Below are 15,847 nucleotides of genomic sequence, written 5' to 3'. Positions count from 1 at the left end.
CTTTTTGGCTTCTTCCAATGGTTCATATAGGTTAACCTGCTCTTTTTGATGCCCATGTAATATTCCACTATACTCTCGAAGGAACCATAATTTATTTACACATTCCTCTGCTTATAACGGTCATTTTGGCTATTGATGATATTTCTGTTTTGTAAATCATGCCAAAACAAACATTGGCTTACATATGATATTGCCAACTCTTACCTAACCATTTATTCCCAGAATTCAAATTGGTACATTAGTATGACCACTTCAACTTTTGAAAGACAGTGTCAATTATCTTCCAAAATACCTGACACATGGGGACTCCTGCCATAGTTCTAAAGGCTTACCTGTATGTATGTATATATATATATACACACACATATATATATATGTAAGCTGAAATACAACTTTTAGACAGTCAGGACAGGATGTGACTAAACCATGACTTCCGCCATCTGCTTTTCCTCCTTGCATGGTGTTCTTGGCTTGGCTCTACACATCTTTGGCCTGATGTTCAGTTCTGTGGAAGTGAAGGAGTGGATGTACAGACTGACCAGCTTCATTTGTGGCTTCTTGTCTTCCAGTTTTAGTATAATAATCCTGGCAATCAGCAAAATCCGGTGCCTGTGGCAATTCCACAGTCATATTGTTCAGTTTGTGTGCACTGACCTCTGGGAAGCTTATTATTATCAAGTGTTTCATAACTCTACTTCGCTCACTAGAGCCCCAGTGTACAGCCCGATCAACTCTACTTGGGTCATTGGGACAGAAATCCAGTATGGCTAGGGCCTGATGCTAATGGTCAATTTTATGGTGTTTGTCATCCCAATTTTTGGCTCAGCGGCCCTCATGGTTAGCTGGAAAGACGCCCCATTCCCAGAGTACATGGGACTGTGTTCCAATGCCTCAGTCTTGTTTCTGGTTTTCAGCAGTCTGAATGGTATGTGCCATGAACTGGAACCATATTGTGGAATTTTATGGCCAAACATGTCTTGATTTTCCTCCAACGTTTCCTGTTAAAAAAAATTGCGCTGGGGCTGGAGAGATGGCTTCTTAGCGGTTATGCGCTTGCCTGTGAAACCTGAAGACCCCAGTTTGAGGCTCGACTCCCCAGGACCCACGTTAGCCAGATGCACAAGGGGGCGAACGCATCTGGAGTTCATTTGCAGTGGCTGGAGGCCCTGGCGCGACCATTCTCGCTCTCTGTCTCCCTCTTTCTCTCTCTGTCTGTCGCTCTTAAATAAATAAATAAAATAATAATAAAAAAAAAGATGTGCTGAGGGCTGGTGAGTTGGCTTAGCGGTTAAGGTGTTTGCCTGAGAAGCCAAAGGACCCAGGTTTGATTCTCCAGAAGCCACGTAAGCCAGATTCACAAGGGGCACAAGTGTCTGGAGTTCGTTTGCAGTGGCTACAGGCCCTGGTGGGACCATTCTCTCTTTGTCTGTCTCCTTTCTCTGCTTGCAAATAAATAAGTAATAAAAAAGACGCCCTGACCTAGACGCGCCACACCCGTGTGTTCCCACTAGGAATTCTGATGGCCACCCTTTCAGACTTTGCTATCATCATGTACCGCTTTGAGATGAGATGAATGAAAACACAGTGAATCAAAGTGCCCATGTACCCGGGACAACTTGCCCCTCTGAAGGACTGAACTGAGGGGCTCCTGTGTTTGCAATGGCCACCAGTAGGTTTCTCATAGGCGCTTCCTGCATATATACAGTATTCTTGTGGTAGGCGCGCACCTAAAATCAAACATCAACTTGGTTTCTCAGAATGTGTCTAAAGCTGATATCTGCCTCTTTTCTGCCAACGCATTCCTTTCTGGGGAGGTTTTCATTTCCTGTGATCTGTAGTCCAACCCTGTGAATTTATTCAGATTCTGCCAACAAAGGCGGGGCAGGCTACTGCAGAAATAAACGCAGCCAAGTCCAAGGTGAACCAAAGTTCGTAAATAAGCTCACACATGCACTCAGGAAAATAACCACATCATCAGTGGAGATCTCAAAGACCTCCTAAGCGACTAGGTTAGGACAAGGCTTCTAAAAGAAGGCTTGTGGGCTGGAGAGATGGCTTAGTGGTTAAGTGCTTGTCTGTGAAGCCTAAAGACCCCCGTTTGAGGCTCAATTCCCCAGGACCCACGTTAGCCAGATGCACAAGGGGGCGCACGCGTCTGGAGTCCGTTTGCAGAGGCTGGAAGCCCTGGCACGCCCATTCTCTCCCTCTCTCTCACTCTCACTCTCAAATAAATAAATAAAGATAAAAAAAAAAAACCTTTAAAAGAAGGCTTGGTCCTATTTCCAGATTCAGTTGCATGTGGCCACACAGGGAGGCTGGGCTGGGCGTGGAAGATGCCTATCAGCATGGACAGGCGCTCCCTACTAGAAGGCAGTGGTGAAAACCAAATGCCATCTGCCAGGCATTAATGGCTCCCGGTTGAGAATCATTGTCCTGGATGAGGTCATGACTCACGCACATGGAGACTTCGCTATGCTTAGAGAGCTCAGAGGAAAATGTATGGTGAAATAAAGCTTCACAGGCTCCTCTAAAGCCCATATGGGAAGCAAGTGGTCATGCTGAAATAGTACAATGTCCCCCCAAAATTGAGGAGGTGGGGATTGGTAATGGGAATTCACAATGCTAAATATTCTCTCCTGAGAGAACTACCTTAGTCACTTGGGTATCCCCTGAGACGTGCTGGAAGCCACGATTACTCTAATTGAGCAGCCCAGTCTCCAGGAGAAGCGACGTGCCTTTGGAATTTTGTACTCTCTCTCCTTCCCACCATCTTTTTCAGAAAATTGTACATCATGAGGTCCTATTGAAAGAAGAAGTGAATATACCAGTGTACATGTCTAAGAAGAAAGATGAGGCAAACATCCAAGTAAAGAAGTTTAAGGCTGGGGAGATGGTTTAGCAGTTAAGATGTTGGCCTATGAAGCCTAAGGACACAGGTTTGATTCCCCAAGACTCATGTAAGCCAGATGTACAAGGGGCACAAGTGTCTGGAGTTCATTTGCAGTGGCTACAGGCCCTGGTGTGCCCATTCTCTCTCTGTCTGTCTCTCTTCTCTCTCTCTTTCCCTGCTTGCAAATATAGAAATGAAATAAAATGACCAAAAACCCATAATGGCACAGAATAAACATTCACACTGTAAAAGATAGCACTGGGTATTGCAAAGAAATATTCAACCAATACAAGATTTAAAACAACCAGGGCAAACATCAAATTCTATAGCTCCAAATCCAATAACCCTAGCCAGTGACAAGTCTCCACGTCTGATAATTCTCACCAGCATCAAGTCTCTGGAGTTCCAATTCCGCCCCTCCAGCTAGGCTACTCACAGTCCTGGAAAACTTCATCTGGTACCAGCAACTCTCCTTGGCAGCCATCCCATAGTCCTGGCATTTCCACTGGGTCTCCACTGCAATTCATGGTCCTCATGGCTCTGTTGGGTTTCCATGCAAACATCTAGCAAACCTGCTTTGCACTGCCCATAGCCCTTTCCAAAACACAATGCCATGTTACAAGTGCAATGACTCTCTCTTTCCCCCCTTTCTTATACTCAATACCAGGTGTGGTGACAATTTATTAATTCAGGAGGGAATAAAGTAGACTTTGGAGAACAGGACCCTGTTCAGCATTCTGGCCCCTTCAAAAGACCTCATTCTTTCTGTTGTCCCAATGCAGGTCAGCTGGCCCAATCTCAATAATGATAATCTCTCAATTTCAGCTTAAGGGCCACAGTTTCACCCAAAGATTTCATTTTTTCTGTACCATATCCCTCTGCTCACACTAGTCCATTTTTATGCAATGCAACCCTGCACAAGTTCTCAGGACACAGGCACAACAGCTAGCCTGTAGCAGACAGCTTCAGGTTCACTGAGATGAACTTCCAGACCAGGCACAGTTATGGAGGAAGGGATATTTATTGAAGTCTACAGATCCAGGGGAAGTTCCACAATGGCAGAAGAAGCTGGCCTGTCTTCACAGGACCAAGCAGACAGAGAGAAGTACAAGCCAAAAGCCAAAAAGCCACACAGCATAGCACACTTCAGGAACTCCAGCTAGGTACACTTTGCATATCTTTAGATTGAAATCTGAAACCCACCACCACACCTTAAGATCCACCCAGTGACACTGCCTCCAGCCAGGTGGCTGCAGATGCAAACTATAAACAAATAACTGAATATATTGGGGACCATCTATTCTACTCAAACCACCACATTCCGCCCCTGGCCCCAATACATTTATAACCATCACACATTGTAAATTGTACTCAGTTCAGTTTCAAAGGTCTCCACAGTCTTCACCAATTTAAGATATTAAGACCTGTAAAATCAAACAAGTTAAACATTTCCAACATATAAAGGCACAGAGTAAACATTTTCAACTGGTATAAGGCATAGCAAGGAGAGACTAAAACAATGCAAATTTAACCATCATCAAACAAACATCAAACTTCTGCAGTTCAAGTCCAATACAACCAAAGACTGACAGTCTGCAGATTTTCCAATTCTGCTCCTCCAGCAGGGTGTATATGCTCTATATCAGCATCCTATATATGGCACTGTTTCTCCTATAGCCCAAATTCATGGGCCCAGGAATCAAGAGGTGGAAATGGGAATGGTCCCACTTACCATCACCCCAAGTGACCCATTAGGTAGATTTTTGCTTCCTGTTCCCGCAACCTTACGCTCTGCTGGACTACAAGTCTTGGTCCCAGAGGGGGAGTGCTTTTGCCAGGAGACACGAAGAACATTCCATTGAACTGGAAGCTAAGACTTCCCCCTGGTCACTTTGGGCTCCTAATGCCCTTGAGTGAACAGGCTGAGAAAGGAGTTACAGTGATTGCAGGGGTGATTGATCCAGACTACCAGGGGGAAATTGGGCTGCTCCTCCACAATGGCGGTAAGGAAGAGTATGCCTGGAGTGCAGGAGATCCTTTAGGGCGTCTGTTAGTGTTACCATGTCCTGTTGTCAAAGTCAATGGATGACTGCAACAACCCAATAGAAGTAGTGTGATAAATGGCCCAGATCCTTCAGGAATGGAGGTATGGGTTACCCCTCCAGGTAAAGAACCAAGACCTGCCGAGGTGCTTGCTGAAGGTGGAGGGAATACAGAATGGGCAGTAGAAGAAGGCGGTTACAAATTCCAGCTAAGGCCACGTGATCAGTTATAGAAACGAGGACTGTGATTGCAATGTTTCTGTCCTGCCTTGATAACAGAGTGTTTGTATGTATCTACACCAATATTATGATTATATCAGTAGCTAACTGTTGAATTTATATCAGACCCATTATATTAGAGACTAAGCTTTGTGTTGGGGGGAAGATTTTGCGGTTCTGGTTGTACCTGGGATAGTTATGCCATGTTAGGCAGAATTATGAACTTGTTACTATTTTCATTTGGAAATTAAGTTTGATGTAAGGAGACATGATTTGATGCCAAGTTGACAAGGGGTGGACTTGTGATAGTTAAGGTGTTGTCAACTTGATCTGTTTAGTAGTCCACAGAAATCCCTTTCGAGTGAGTCTCGGAGATTGCTTCTAGGAAGGATCAACTAAAGGAGGAAGTCCTTCCCCCAGGGTGAGCCCCTCCCCCAGAGTGGGTGGCCTGCTCAGAGGGGGACTTGATATAAGGAAGCTCTGGGTGGAAAGAGCCCTTTCCTTCCTTCCTTCCTTCCTTCCTTCCTTCCTTCCTTCCTTCCTTCCTTCCTTCCTCTTGGCTGCCAGAGCTGCTTGCTACTTTCCAGCATGGATTGAAGACCAACATCAACTGAAGACCCACGTGGATCGAAACCCAGCAGCTCCTCAGGAAGCCTCCAGACTTTCCAGCACCATCTGCAGTGCTGGGTCGGGACTGCTGAGGCATCTGGCCACATGAACTGAGAAGCTACCAGGTTCAGTGATTCTTGGGCCTGCAACTGCTATTGGACTACTGTAAGATGATCCAATAAATCCCCCTTTTTAAAATAATTTATTCTAGCAGTTCTGTTCCTCTAGAGAACCCTGGCTAATACAAAGCCTTTCACACAAACTGCATCTAGCCCAGTCCAGGCAAGCTCTTTCTCATCCTCATAAGCCAAACTTTACAGTCCATAGTTCTTACAGCATCCAGGTATTTCAACTCTGACCAGAATAGTCCATGAAGCTGTGCTTATAATACTGCAAGGTGTCTCTTAGGCCAAGGTTTCAAATTCATCCATATCCTCCTACAAAGCATTTCCAAAAGACCAAAAGCCACACAGTCAGGTTTCTAGCACCAACAATCCCACTCCTTTGGTACCAACTTTAGTGTTGCAGTCAGGTTTGCATTGCTGGCAGAAAACACCCAACCAAGAGCAACGTTTAGGGAAAAGGGGTTTATTTTGGCTTACAGACACAAAGGTTTCAAAATCTCCATGATGGCAGGGGAAAACAATGTCATGAGCAGAGGGTAGACATTACCTCACGGCCAACATCACATGGACAATAACACCAGGAGGGTGTGCCAAACACTGGCAAGAGGACACTGACTATAACACCCATAAGCGCACACCAACAGTACACTACCTCCAGGAGGCATTAATTCCCAAATCTCCATCAGCTGGGAACCTAGCGTTCTGAACGCCTAGGTTTATAGAGGACACCTGAATCAAACCGCCACACTCCTGGTTCACATTACTGTTACTAGCTATCATGATCTGGGCCTAATGGTTAAATTCATCCTCTGCATGTGACATAATATTTACATGTGACATATAATAATAGTATTATGGTGAAAGTTAAACTAGTCCACAACACAATGAGGATGAATGAAGTAAATGTAGGTAGAACCTATGTGATATGAAAGTGGATGGGCAGAATACTGGAAGTGGACAAGGTATAAGTGAGATACGGGTGGGGGAATTGAGAAGAGGAGTGGGTGTAGGGCACTGTTGATCAAAACTAAAGGCAGGGCTGGAGAGATGGCTTAGCGGTTAAGTGCTTGCCTGTGAAGCCTAAGGACCCCGGTTCGAGGCTCGGTTCCCCAGGTCCCACGTTAGCCAGATGCACAAGGGGGCGCACGCGTCTGGAGTTCGTTTGCAGAGGCTGGAAGCCCTGGCGCGCCCATTCTCTCTCTCTCCCTCTATCTGTCTTTCTCTCTGTGTCTGTCGCTCTCAAATAAATAAAAATTAAAAAAAAAAACTAAAGGCATATGAGAATGCATCAGAAAACCTCCTTCTGCCTTAGCAGTTAAAGTCACTTGCAAAGTCTGCCTGTCTAGGTTCAATTCCCCAGTACCCATGTAAAGCCATACACACAAAGTGGTGCATCCATCTAGAACTTGTTTACAGTGGCAAGGGGCCTTGGTGTTTCCATTCTCTTTCTTCTTAAATAAATACTTTTAAAAATATTTTATTTGGGGGCTGGAGAGATGGCTTAGTGGTTAAGTGTTTGCCTGTGAAGCCTAAGGACCCCGGTTCAAGGCTCGATTCCCCAGGACACACGTTAGCCAGATGCACAAGGTGGCGCATGCATCTGGAGTCTGTTTGCAGTGGCTGGAGGCCCTGGCGCGCCCATTCTCTCTCTCTCTGCCTCTTTCTCTCTGTCACTCTCAAATAAATAAATAAAAATGAATAAAAATTAAAAAATATTTTATTTGGGCTGGAGAGATGGCTTAGCCATTAAGGAGCTTGCCTGCGAAGCCTAAAGACCCATGTTGATCTCTCTCCAGATCCCACATAATCCAAATGCACAGAGGTGAGGCAAGCATAAGGTCACACTTGCCCACTAGGTGGCACAAGCATCTGGAGTTCACTTACAATGGCTGAGGCCCTGGAGCAACAATTCTCTCTTGGGCTTGCTCTCTCTCACTCTTGCTGTCTCTAAAATAATTAATTAAATAATTTAAAAAATTAATTGGGTCGGGTGTGGTAGTGCACATCTATAATCCCAGCATTTGGGAGGCAGAGGTAGGAGGATCACCGTGACTTTGAGGCCACCAAGAAACAACATAGTGAGTTCCAGGTCAGACTGAGCTAGACTGAAACCCTATTACAAAAGCAAAGCAAAATAAAAAAATATTTATTTGGGCTGGAGAGATGGCTCAGCAGTCAAGGTGCTTGCCTGCAAAGCTTAATGACCTAGTTTCAATTCCACAGGACCCATGTAAGCCAGATGCACAAAGTGGTACATGTGTCTGCCATTTGTTTGTAGTGGCTAGAGGCCTGGTGTACCCATATTCAATCTCTCTCTTTCTCATTCTTTCTCTCTGTCTACATTTCTCTGCTTGCAAATAAGTAAATAAACAAACAAATAAATAAATAAAATATATTTTTTAAATATTTTATTTTTATTTATTTATTTGAGAGAAGGAAAAAGGCAGTGAGAAAAAAGGGAGAGACAGAGAAATGGGCAAACCAGGCCTTCCAGCCACTCTACAAACAAACTCCAGGTGCATGTACCACCTTGTGCATCTGGCTTACACAGGTCCTGGGGAATCAATCTTCAAACCAGGGTTTTTTTAATCAACCTACTTCTGGGATGGCTAAAGATAACTTGTAAAGCCTGTCAGCCTGGGTTCAATTCCTCAGTATCCATGTAAAGCCAGATGCATAATGTGGGGGATTTTATCTGGAGTTTGTTTGCAATGGCAGAAAGCCCTGGTATCCCCATTTCCTTTCTCTCTCCCTCTCTCTCTCTTGTAAATAAATAACATTAGAAAACCTACATTTTCTTTCTTTTTTTTTTTTTTTTGATGTAGAGTCTCACTCTAGCCCAGGCTGACCTGGAATTCACTCTGTAGTCTCAGGCTGGCCTCAAACTCACAGCAATCCTCCTACCTGTGCCTCCCAAGTGGCTGGGATTAAAGGCATATGCCACAGTGCCTGGCTTAAAAATCTACTTCTGTGTTGGGTAATTAAAAATACAAATATAGAGGCTAGAGAGATGGCTTAGCGGTTAAGGCGTTTGCCTGAAAAGCCAAAGGATCCCAGTTCAACTCTTCAGGACCCACATAAGCCAGTTGCACAAGGGGGCACATGCATCTACAGTTTGCTTGCAGTGGCTGGAGGCCTTGGTTTGCCCATTCTCTCTCTCTCTCTCTCTCTCTCTCTCTCTCTCTCTCTCTCTCTCTCTCTCTCCCTCTCTCTCTCTCATAAATAAATAAGTAAATAAAAATTATATATCTATATCTATATCTATCTATCTATCTATCCATAATTAAAAATAGTTTGAGACTCCAGGAAAGGGGCTGGAATGATTGTACGAGCCCAGGGTAGAAAGAAGTATCCTGATAAAAATAGAAGGTAAGAGAGAAAGAGAAAATGGAGCCAAGCATGGTGGTGCATGCCTTTAATCCCAGCACTCAGAAGGCAGAGGAAGGAGGATCGTTGTGAGTTTGGGGTTCAAGGCCAACCTGATATGACATAGTGCATTCCAGGTCAGCCAGAGACCCTGCCTTGGAAAACAATAAAAACTAAATAAAAGGAAAGCACAAGACTCTTGCTGCTGCAAATGAACTCCAGACATAAGACACATAAGCTACTTAGTACACCTGGCTTTATTTGGGCATAGGGGAATTGAACTAGAGCCACCAGGTTTTGCAAACAAGTGCCTTTTAACTGATGAGCCATCTTTCCAGCTTCTCCTCCCTCCCCGTTTTTGAAATAAGGGTCATTGTGTTTTAGGCTGCTCTCAAACTTGCTGTGTACTCATCTGTGTACAAACTCACAATCTTCCTGCCTCAGCTTCCCATGTGCCACTACACCTGTCTCAGATCTATTGTTCTTTCTTTCTTTACTTGAAAGAGAGGGAATAGGTGCCCCAGGGCCTCCAGCTACTGCAAATGAACTCCAGACACATGCACCACTTTGTGTACCTGGCTTACGTGGTTCCTGGGGAATTGTATCTGGGCCCTTTGGCTTTGCAAGCAGGTGCCTTAACCACTAACCTATCTCTCCAGCCCTTTTGTTTTGTTTTGTTTTGCTTTCCCTCTTAATAAGTATAATTGTTGAGCCAGGCATGGTGGCACATGCCTTTAATCCCAGCACTCAGAAGCAGAGGTAGGAGGATTGCCATGAGTTTTGAGTCCAGTCTGAGACTACATAGTGAATCTTAGGTTAGCCTGGTGCTAGAGCGAACCCCTGCCTTGAAAAACCAAAACCAGTAAAACAAGAAGGAAAGGAGGAGAAGAAAATACAATAGTCATAGGTATCTTTATGAAGATATCGGGCCAGGCATGTAGGCACATGCCTTTAATCTTAGAACTGGAGAGGCTGAATTGAGAGGATCATTATCATTAGCCTGGGCTATAGAGTGAGTTCCAGGTCAGCCATGAGCCAAAGTGAGACCCTACCTTGAAAACAAGCGAACGAACAAACAAAAAGACCCAGGGCTCACCCAACTGTAGCGTGACCTTATCTAACCAACTAGACCCTATTTCTAATGAGATCATGCTGGCAAGTACTGTGGACTAGGACGTAAATCTAAGGGACACAAGCCACTATGCTGATGAGATGGTGCTGTGGAGAGTCTCAGGAATAGAGCTGGGCAGCTGGCTTCTCTTGGCAGGGGCAGGGGCAGGGAACTGGGAAGGCAGAGTAGGGTGAGCAGCCGGCCTTATACCTCATCTGGTTGCTCTCCAACAACAAAAGACATTGTAATGGGAAAAAGACAAGAAGTAGACGTACATTCAAATGAGCAGCAGTAAATATGGGAAATCACTATTATCCTTCCGATTATTGCTTTAGAATAGGAAGAAGGAAGAATTATAGGTACAAGAGACCGAGATGAGCTGTCTGTCATAGAGGTGGCAGTTGATATAACTTCTGAATGATTTCTTTGGGGACAAGGAAGAACATCTTTGGACAGAAAAGATGAGCGAATATAGATCAATGTTATCAGTAGGTGTCATAGGTCCATCATTATCTCATGTCTGTGAAGAAGTTCTTTATCCAATCTCTTTTACAGATAACATACTGAGACATGTAATTTACAGATGAAGGAACTAACACACAGGGAAGTAGGAAAAAAGCAGTTTTCCAGACATGGTGGCCCACACCTTTGATCCCAGCACCAGGGAGGCAGAGGTAGGAGGATCACCGTGAGCTGGAGGCCAGCCTGGGCTAGAGTGAGACCCAACCTCACTAAGACCATTTTACATTCTTTTCCTCTCTTTCCATACAGTACATTCCCTTAAAGTAGTTTATAATAACCAGTTATCTTTCTAGCAACACAGATAATCATGAACAATACCCGGACAGATCTCCATTTCTATCACTTTTTGCTTATATGAATGGAGCAGATATTTAACCACTCTGTAACCCAATTTACTTAATGATGAAAAAAGGAATTTGGGCCTGGAGAGATTGCTTAGTGGTTAAGGTGCTTGCCTGCAAAACCAAAGGACCCAGGTTCAATTCCCCAGGACCCACATAAACCACATGTACATGGTGGCACATCGTTTGAAGTGGCTGAAGGCCCTGGCCCATCCATTCTCTCTCTATCTGCCTCTTTCTCCCTCTCTCAAATAAATAAAATAAGTTAAAAAATAAAAATGGAATTTTGGAGTTGTAATGACTAGATCTACGAATAAAAACCATGGATTTCAAAAGGAACAAAAATAGTTTGAGCCAAAAGTATCCTCCCAGAAGCCAAGTTTGTTAAAGAAAATTATGAGGGTCTGGAGTGGGATGCCTCCCGGCGAGTTGTTGGTCAGGGAGGTCCCTGAGGCTCCCAAAATAATACAGGCTGTTGCCAATGCTCTTGGTTGTTCACTGACAGCAAGATAGGAGGTGAGGACAGGAGAATTTTCCAAAAGCTCAAGGCCACAGGCCAACAGAGCAAAGCACAGCAGCAGAGTGTGAATCCAGGTAGATAAGCCCTGCCTCAAATGAAGTGGGAGAGGCGAGGAGCATCCCGAAAGTTCTTCTCTGACCTCTATATACATTCATGCTGTGACATGCATGTTCCTGCAAACATACACCCATGAATGAATATATGGACACAAAAAGATGGACATATAGTAGATGGGGAAATTAGGCATTTTAACCCACCAGCAACTCATTTGTATGTGGTATTGTTGCAGTCAGGTTCACATTGCTGGTAGAAATCACCCAACCAAGAGCAGCTTGTGGGAAAAAGAGGTTTATTTTGGCTTACAGGCTCGAGGGGAAGCTCCACGATGGCAGGGAAAACAATGGCATGAGCAGAGGGTGGACATCACCCCCTGGCCAACATAAGGTGGACCATAGCAACAGGAGAGTGTGCCAAACACTGGCAGTGGGAAACTGGCTATAACACCCATAAGCCCACTCCCAACAAGATACTGCCTCCAGGAGGTGTTAATTCCCAAATATCCATCAGCTGGGAAGCTAGCATTCAGAACGCATGAGTTTATGGGGGACACCTGAATCAAACAGCCACTGCTATCATACACCTTATTCAGACGACTAATTTCCCCCATGCCTACTCACCTGTACTCTATGCAGTAGTTCATTTTATGTTTGGAGTACTTGAAATAATTCATTACTTTTTTTTTTTTTTTGAGGTAGGTCTTCACTTTAGCCCAGGCTGAATGAATTGGAATTCACTATGTAGTCATGGAGATCCTGCTACCTCTGCCTCCCCAGTGCTGGGACTAAAGGTGTGCGCCAGGCCATTCATTATTTTCCATTTATTTGTTTCTCTGGCCAGTATGATTTTATGGTTGTTACTCCATGCGGAATAGCTAGGGATAATTCTAAGGAAGGTTGGTCTTGAATGTTTAAGTTATTATAACTCACATATGGATAATAATTTTGCCTGTTTTATCATCTTGTCATTGTTCCAGATTTTAGTTTGCTCAAATAAATAATAATATTATAGAAGAAATCCGATAACAATGCAGCATCATTTTGAATTCCTGTCCAACAGAAGGGTCCTTTTTCCGTGTTTGTTTGCAAGCAGAGAGAGATAGAGAGGAGGGAAACAGAGAATGGGCATGCCAGGGCCTCAAGCCACTGCAAATGAGCTCCAGATGCATGTACCACTTTATGCATCTGGCTTTATGTAGGCACTGCGGAATTGAACCAGGGACTTTAGGCCTTGCAAGCAAGCCCCTTAATTGCTGAGACATCTCTCCAGCCCTCACGTATCATTATTTGTGACATCAAAAGAAACAAGAGACCTGACTTGTCAGAAATCAGGGTCTTACAGACATTATGGGCATAACCAATCTTTTATAGTCAGAAAGGAAAATGAGACTCCAACTGGAGTCATTTTATAATATTGTCTGTCTACATGCCACTGGTAAAATATGAGTGCTATTTAATATTTTTCCAAGCATGGCTAACTGTACTATGGGATACCTTGAAGAATCATTTAATCATTAGCTGAACATGGTAGCTTATGTCTAATAATTCCAGCACTTGAGAGGCTAAGGTAGAAGGATGGCCATTAGTTTGAAGCCAGCCTGAACTACAGAGTGAGTTCCAGGTCAGCCTGGGCTAGTGTGAGATCTTGTCTCAAAAAAATTAATTTAATCAGAGAATATGGGTTCTTAAGGTACATGTTATAAGTTACAAATTTCATCCTTTTGTTTTGTTTTGTTTTGTTTTTCAAGGTAGGGTCTCACTCTAGCTAGCCCAGGCTGACCTGGAATTCACTATGGAGTCTCAGGGTTTTTTGAGGTAGGGTTTCACTCTAGCTCAGGCTGACCTGGAATTTACTATGTAATCTCAAGGTGGCCTTGAACTCACAGCAATCCCCTGCATCTGCTTCCAAGTGCTGGGATTAAAGGCATGTGCCACCATCTATTTCATCTATTAGTTTATTTTTATTGATTTATTGAGAGAGAGAGAGAGAGAGAGAGAGAGAGAGAGAGAGAGAGAGAGAGAGAGAGAATGAGAGACAGGGAAACAGAGAGAGAATGAGTGCACTAGGGCTTCTAGCCACTGCCAACAAATTCCAGGCGCATGAGCCATCTTGTGTATCTGGCTTATGTGGGTACTGGGGAATTGAACCTGGGTCCTTACGCTTAGCAGACAAGTGATTTAACCGCTAAGACATCTCCACAGCTCCTATTTTTAGTTGTTTTTTTTATGAGCTTCCACACTGCTTTCCATAATGGGCCACCAGTTTACACTGCCGCCACCAATGAACAAGGGTGCCCTCTCCCCCATATCTTCCCGGCATTTGTTGGTACTTTTTTTTATTTTTCAAGGTAGGGTCTCACTCTAGCCCAGGTTGACCTGGAATTCACAATGTAGTCTCGGGATGTCCTCAAACTCGGCGATTCTCCTACCTCTGACTCCCTAGTGCTGGGATTAAAGGTGTGTGCCACAATGCCCGGCTGAGAGGGAATTTCAAAGTAATTTTAATTTCCATTTCCCTGATGGCTGGTGATGGAACAGTTTTTAAATCTTTCTTTTTTGAGATCTCTTTGTTCATTTTGATTAGGCTGCTCATTTTCATGGTACCTATGGGTTCTGCGTTGGTATTTGCACATCTAGAGATGGCCCATTCGTTAGGCCTTTCTGGCACATCTCTGCTGAGTGCATGTTTAAGTTTAATGAAATGTTTAATGTTTAGTGCTTCCTGTCTTAGCTGGTGTTGGCTTGTCTGGAAGTGGATGAAGTAGCCGATGTGATCCTGGCTCAGCTAGGGGAGGGGCATATATGCACAGACCCCTCAGGCCAAGGCTGAACTGTGTTGAGGATGGAGGTCACACAGCCTCTAGCCAACGAAGCAGGTTGTGCATAGTCCAACGGGAGAGGAGTGCCAGGAGCAGGGTTCTCACGTTCCCTCACCTTGCAGGCAGTTGGAGGGGTGGGAGGGTGTGATGGGAATTTGGCTGGAACCAGTGTAGCTGTTTCCTAATTCTAGGTAGAGCTTTTTAGCAAAAGCATCTATGGCAGTCTTCATTGTCAACTTGGCTGGATTTAGAATCATGATGGAAAAACATCCCTGGGTATGTCTATGTGGATGCTTCCTGAAAGCTTTAACTGATAAGGAAAGATCCATCCTGACACAGCAGGGAAGAAACCTGAAGAGAGAGAGAGAGAGAGAGAGAGAGAGAGAGAGAGAGAGAGAGAGAGAACCACAAGTAGAACAGAGCCCTAACTTCTCAATGCCTCCCCCCGCAGTGCCCCACTTAATCCAGAAAGGTTCCACTTTGTAAACATTTTACAATTTTCCCAAAGAATGCAGCCAAACAGGATTAAGTCTTCACACACACACACACACACACACACACACACACACACACACGAGCCTATGGGGCATATTGTACATTCAAATTACCACACCAAGTTTACAATGAATGTGGTCATTTCATCCGAAAAGAACCAAATCTACTCAACACTTTTAGAAGTAATATGTGAAAATAAACAGCAAAATAAAAGCAGCATTTAATTGCCTATCAAATTGATTTTAGTTTTTTGCTACTGTAGTAAATGCTCATGCTGCCATCTGGTGGTAGCCTGGAAAACACTTTACAACTATAGACAATTTTTAGGGCTTCTGTTATTTGGCAGGCTTATGTCGCCACCTTATGGACTTTTGGAAGAATGCATGACTGACATAATTGAAATTATTCTTTTTTTTAATTTTTTTTTATTTTTTGGTTTTTTAAGGTAGGGTTTGGCTCTGGCTCAGGCTGACCTAGAATTTACTATGTGCTCTCAGGGTGGCCTCAAACTCACGGCGATCCTCCTACCTCTGCCTCCCGAGTGCTGGGATTAAAGGCATGCACCACCACGCCTGGCTTTGAAATTATTTTTTATTCTACTCTATTTAATGGGCATATGATGCCATCTGGTGATAATATATATGTCTTTTGTGAATGTAGGATAGCGGACAAAATACTTGATAATTAATATATTGATAATTCAAACAGTCTGTATAATTCTTGCCAATTGAA

General features: G+C 44.0%; 1 pseudogene; it reads left to right on the top strand.

Annotated features, from left to right (window-relative positions):
- Positions 1-426: 426 nt before the first annotated feature.
- Positions 427-1,588, top strand: LOC123456641 (annotated as a pseudogene).
- Positions 1,589-15,847: the final 14,259 nt, after the last annotated feature.

Source organism: Jaculus jaculus, chromosome X, assembly GCF_020740685.1.
Source record: "Jaculus jaculus isolate mJacJac1 chromosome X, mJacJac1.mat.Y.cur, whole genome shotgun sequence".
In the NCBI taxonomy this organism is placed as follows: Eukaryota; Metazoa; Chordata; class Mammalia; order Rodentia; family Dipodidae; genus Jaculus; species Jaculus jaculus.
The sequence above is the reverse complement of the archived record's forward strand: the minus strand, read 5'-3'. Positions and strand labels throughout refer to the sequence as shown.